The 6,115-nt window shown below is 44.4% G+C and overlaps 1 protein-coding gene across 1 annotated transcript in view; it reads right to left on the bottom strand.

The window, feature by feature from the left end:
* The window catches only part of HIVEP3 (HIVEP zinc finger 3), a 666,961-nt gene extending 661,335 nt beyond the window's left edge, over nucleotides 1–5,626 (bottom strand). Inside the window, 1 exon segment of the mRNA XM_051987908.1 lies at nucleotides 5,467–5,626. The gene's annotated coding sequence lies outside the window, so the exon portion shown is untranslated.
* Nucleotides 5,627–6,115: the final 489 nt, after the last annotated feature.

Consider the following 6,115-nt stretch of genomic DNA (forward strand, 5'->3'; position numbering starts at 1 on the left):
GGAGGTGACTCTAACAATGAGATGATTCAGTTCGGTTCCAATGATCTTGTGATGAAAAGAGCCATCTACACCCAGAGAAAGGACTGTGGAAACTGAGTGTGGATCATAACATACCATTTTCACTCTTTTTGTTATTGTTTGTTTGCATTTTTGTTTTCTTTCTCTCTCTTTTTTTTTTTTTTTTGCTTTTTGATCTGATTTTTCTTGTCCAGAAAGGTTTTTATATAAATATGTTTACATATATTAGATTTAACATATATTTTAACATAATTAACATATATTGAATTACTTACCATCTAGAGAAGGCGGTGGTGGAAGGAGGGGAAAATTTGAAACATAAGGTTTTTTAAGGGTCAAGGTTGAAAAATTATCCATGCATATGTTTTGAAAATAAAAAGCTTTAAGTAAAAAAAAAAAAAAAAAACAAACCATTTTTGTTTTTCCAAATAATAGTATTTGGAAATACACTAGTATTTGGTTTTTCCAAACACATGTAAATACAGTTTTCAACATTCATTTTTATAAAATTTTATATTCCAAATTTTTTCTCCTTTTTTTTTTTACCTCTCACCCCCAAGACAGCAAGCAATTTGATAAAGGTTATACATGTACAAGACTTTTAAACATATTTCCATATTTGCCATGTTGTGTAAGAAAAATCAGACCAAAGGGGGAAAAACTATAAGAAAGAAAAAACAAATAAACAAACAACAACAACAACAAAAAGGTGAAAACAGTATGCTTCAATCCACATTCAGTCTCCATAGCTCACTCTCTGGATGCAGATGGTATTTTCCATACCAAGTCAATTAGAATCACTATTGGATCACTTGGATCACTCCATTGCTAAGAAGAGCTAAGTCTATTTCAATTGATCATCACCTAATCTTGCTGTTAGTATGTACGTTATCCTGGTTCTACTTACTTCACTCAGCATCAGTTCAGGTAAGTCGTTCCAAATCAGCCTGCTCATCATTTCTTCTAGAACAATAATATTCCTTTATATTCATATTCCATATATTTTTCAGCCATTCCCCAACTGATGGGAATGCACTCTATTTCCCTTGACACTACAAAAAGATCTACTATTAACATTTTTGTACATGTGGGTCCTTTTCCATCTTTTATGATCTCTCTGGAATATAAATCCAGTAGAGACTGTTGAATCAAAGGGTATGCACAGTTTTATAACCCTTTCAGCATAATTCCAAATTGCTCTCTAGAATGGTTGAATTCTCTACCATCAATAAAGGTAACTTGGTCAAAGGCATACTGTTCATGGCAAAGATAAGATGAGAATCTAAGTTTCTTGATTTAGTTTAGCCAGAAGTTCTTTCTTTTTTTCCATAGTACCTCCTCATGTTTGCCTCAATTCTTACCTAGCTTTAATCACCAAATGGGCATTATCTCAGTCAGGGACCTACAACAGATCTTAATTTTAAAAGACCAAAGTCTCCCACTGCATCTACAGCCATCACTAATCATGCTGGTCTCTATCTTGCCTCTGAACACAGATGGGTCAGGAGAAGAAAGTGAGGCCGGTGACTTTGTTCAGCCCAATCTTACTTAAATCCAACATACTTTTTCATGTCGTGGCATCACTTTCCTGATATTACAGTCCTCTTCAAGAACAAACGACAAACAACAGTACCTACGTAATCCACCTTTCAGTGTTTGGCAGGTAAATAATGGAGTACCAAGTGGCACAGTGCATAGAGTGCCAGGCCTGTCAGGCCTGTCAAATCTGGCCTCAGATACTTACTAGCTGTGTGACCCTGGACAAGTCCCTTAATCCTGTTTGCCTCAGTTTCCTCATCTGTAAAATGAGCTGGAGAAAGAAATGGCAAACTATTCTAGTATTTTTGTCAAGAAAACCCCAAAGGGGGCGGGGTATGAAGAGTCAGACACAACTGAAAAATTACTCAACAAAGGCAAATGATAAATATTTGATACAAGAATAAAGTTGTTCATACCTCCATTGCATCCCCTAAATTACAACAAACACTATTGTTTAAGGCAGCTAGATCACTTTGGATAAAGCACTGGCCTAGAGTCAGAAAGACCTGAGTTCAAATTCACAGTTAGTCTCTAGCTGAGTGATCCTGGGCAAATCACTTAATCTCTATTGCCTCAGTTGTTTCATCTGCAAAATGGGGATAATAATAACATCTACCTTCCACAGTTGTTGTGAGGATCAAACAAAATAATATTTGTAAAGTGCTTAGCCCAGTGGTTGGCATATAGTAAGCAATAAATAAATGCTAGTATTGTCATTTTCATTAAGTTTCAACTTGGATCTTTGTAGCAGAGTAGTATCTATAATATACTGTCTAAAAAGTAGCAGAATAGTATCTATAGTATAGTATCTGTCTATAAAGACATATGAAAGTAGAGTAATTAGCTCTCTCAGCACTAAGTCTTCCCAGTGAAAAGGTGGATGTTTATTTGTTTGGAATGATATACAGGGAATCCTGCTCAGGTGCTAGTAGAAGTAGAATCTCTTAGAAGCTTCTTCCAAATCTAAAATCCTGTTATTCTGAAAAATCTCATTTCAGATATTAATCCAGGTTAAAATATTTAGGTGGTACAGTCATAGAAGAAGTTTAGATCCAGAGCTGAGAAAAACTTTTTAACTTGCCCAACCTCTGTTATTTTGAAGACAAAGAAACCGAGGTCTTAAGAGGCTGACTTGGTCAAGTGGCAGAGCCAAACTGTGAACTTAGGCCTTTCCCATCCTACAACTAAGCTACCACCACAATGACAAGGAGAAAATCTATGATAGCTCCAATGTGACCTCGAAGATCAAAAGCATGAGCATATCTATTAAACAAAATAACTTTTTTCCATTAAAAAAAAAAACTTTAACAGCCTTTAGCAATAATTATCCAAGTAAAATGGGCTGCAAATCTGTTACAGAATTGTTTCTGCAATAATAATACTTCTAGTAAATTGCTGCTTGGAGTACTGGTATGGCAGACCAGGCTGTGTAATAGAAGGATTATTATAGAAACACTTAAAATGAATTAGAGATTATTAAAGATTCAACATTATGACCCAATCTGATTGCAAGGGATCTTCAGTTGGATTGCTTAATGGACAGATAAAAGTGCTAATTAAGCCCCCTTTTAGAAGACATCCCTAGGCAGGTCTATAAACCACAAGTTGCATGAAGTCTATAGACTATATGATGATGCAGTAATGCCAGTCCAATTACAGAACCACTGGGGGCAGTGAGATCCTGGTTAGATGTCCCAGCTCTTCCTTGGGTTTCTCAAGTTTCCTTATTTTCTTCTTTAGTCTCTTTATTTTTCTTATTTCTAATTCCTTTGCTTGAAATAATACAGGTAATCCATCAAAAATTCTATTATCAAGCCTCAAAAAAAATACAATAAAAGGGCAAGAGGGGTAAAAGAAAGGAAAACACTTGTCCAAAATATTAAAGCTTTTTTAAGCAATTAGAGGACTGAGCAGCCCTCCTCCTAGTCAATCAGTCCATAAATATTTATCAAGCAGCTAATTACTACATGCCAGAGACTGTGTTAAGTAATGACTAGAGGTGCAAAGAAAGGTAAAAAAACAGTTCCTGCTCTCAGAAAGCTTACAATCTAATGGAAGAAATAGCATTTAAAGTAACAAGCTTATATGCAATTGGAGATAATTAATAGAGAAGGCACTAGAATGAAAAGGAAATAAGAAAGATTTGCTGAAGACAGAATTTTAGCTAGGACTTGAAATATATCAGGGAATACAAGAGACTAAGAGGAGAGAGAAAATTCTAGGATTGGGGAACCATCAGTGAAAAAAATGCCCTAGAATAAGTTGCTTCATTGGCCAAAGGAATCTGCCACCTCAGAGATAGCTTAGCGTTTCCATTATTTCTTCAAGACCCAAGAGTCTAAGTCTGACATCTCAGTATCTATCTACTATGCTTCTCTGCCTGGTTAATTAATCAAGGATTGCAAAGCACCTTACAAATATAAATCGCCTTGTAAATGCTCTAAATGTCAGCGTTAAATTAAGAAGGGGGGAGGGGAGGAGTGGAAGACGGAGATCTCTACCTGACTTCCGACACTATTATAATTCAGCGGTAACCTTAAGACAGTGCATCCTGACATGCACCTGCGGCTGGGTCCCTAGAAAAGAAACCTAGAACGGGAAAATCAGTGAAGGGAAAGGAAACTACACGGAGGTCGCAAGGAGCCAGGCCCCCTGCTACCTGCATCCTTTTACTGACAACAAATCAAAGCTATAAAGTAAAACTTTCGACCCAGTCGCGGACTGGGCTACGTCTTTGCCAGTGTGGCCCACTCCCCATTCGAGGAACCTGGGAAGCTCTTGGACAGGTGCAGTGATTTGGGGGGAAGCACTCTCCCCAATTCCGGCGATTATATAACCACAGACATTCCAGCGCCGGGGAGGAGCCGAACAAGGGCCTCCCAAGACCAGGATGCAGCCCCCTCCTCCCTACCCCCACAGGTAGAGGACAAATCCTCTCGTTCCCCCCCCCGGGGGGGTGGAAAGGGGAGGCTACTCAACACGTAGTGAGGGGAGCAGAGTCCCCAGGCCACAAGCTCTCCAGTGACGTGACTTAAAGAGAGAACATTCTCCCCGTCTGGGGAAGAACGTTGGGGGTGGGGGGATCAGGAGCCCTTCGGGGAGTAAAGAGGAGGACTAGGGTGTTGGAAGGAGGGTAGTGGGAGAAGAGAGGTGTTTGGGGAGGAGGCGGGGGGGGGGGGGGTAGGGCCGGGGGGAGAGGTTGCTAGCAATAGCAGAGGAGGGGGGCAGAGGAAGAAGAATGGGGGAGAAAATAGACTTGGGGGGCAATGAAGAGGGAAGAAAGACAGAACCCTACTGGGAGAGAGAAATAGAACTCCAAGGTTGAGATATCAATGGGGGCTGGGGCATACCCTGAGGAAGGGGACAGGAGGGGAGGGATAAAAGAGGCTCCTAAAGGGCTTGAGGGCAACAATTGAGGACATAGCCCAAGGTGGGGTACAACAATAAGGGAAAGGCAATCACCAATGAGAGTTGGGGGCAGCAATGAAGGGTAAAGGAGGTAGCCGCAATGGGGCTTTGGGGTACATAGTATAAGGCAGAGGGAGAAGACGGCCACCAATGGGGGCGGATGGCAGAAATAGGACTCTGGGACAGATGGAGGTTCAAATAGCAAAAGAAGGAAAGGGAAAGGTGGCCACCAATGGGGGAGGGGCAGGAATAGTGTCTTGGGGATGGATGGGGGGCAGATGGCAAAATGGGGAGGGGGCAGTAATGGGGAAAAGAGGCAGAGACAGCAGCCGGGGTATCGTGCCGGATCAGGGTCCCAGGAGTGACCGAGTCAGGCAGCGCAGCAGGACAGCTTGGCAGGACAGACGGGCACGGGACCGGCCCCCGTGGGACTGGTCGGGGAGACAGCTGGCAACCCGCGCCCCAAGGGCAGGGACGTTGCGGCCGCCCGGCCGGCCTTACCTGGGCGCGGAAACAGCGGGCTGTCTGCATGCCCGACGCTGGGGACGGGCAGCGGGCGGGAGGCCGGGCGGACTGGCGGGCTGGCAGCCACCGGGGCCACTGGCACCGCCAGCATGTGAGTGAGCGAGCGAGGAGGAGCCGCGGCGGCGGCAGCGGCGGCGGCGGCGGCGGCAGCCAGCGCGAGACTGACACCTCCCCCGCCCCTGACCCCGCCCCAAGGCCCGCCAGCCCCGCCCCCGTTCCGCCCCTCCTCCTACTCTCCCCCTCAGGCCGAGCCCGGGAGCCGGAGGGGACAACGCGAGACGTATTAGCCCCGCCCGCGCTCCTCGAGGCTCCTCCTCCGCCTCCTCACCGGGGTCAAACTGGGTCCACGGCATGGAGGCGGGGCTTCCAGGAGCCTCCTCTTTCTCCCCATTGGCCCTAGGGGAGATACTCCCCGCCCACTCTCACGCCTCCCCTTCTTGCCAAGAAGGCTGGCGTTTGCGCAGTAACTGAGGCGGGGTTTAGGACGGCCAATGGCTAGGTTCACCGCTTAGCTGTCCTGTCACCCTGGCCCTAGTTGCTGCCGCCGCTTCTCCTTAGTCCCGGTCTTAGGCCCGCCGGACTACAGGGCCCGAGTGCCAGCTACCTGATCACCGAGTAGACGGAC

Source organism: Antechinus flavipes, chromosome 3 (genome assembly GCF_016432865.1).
Source record: "Antechinus flavipes isolate AdamAnt ecotype Samford, QLD, Australia chromosome 3, AdamAnt_v2, whole genome shotgun sequence".
Taxonomy (NCBI): domain Eukaryota; kingdom Metazoa; phylum Chordata; class Mammalia; order Dasyuromorphia; family Dasyuridae; genus Antechinus; species Antechinus flavipes.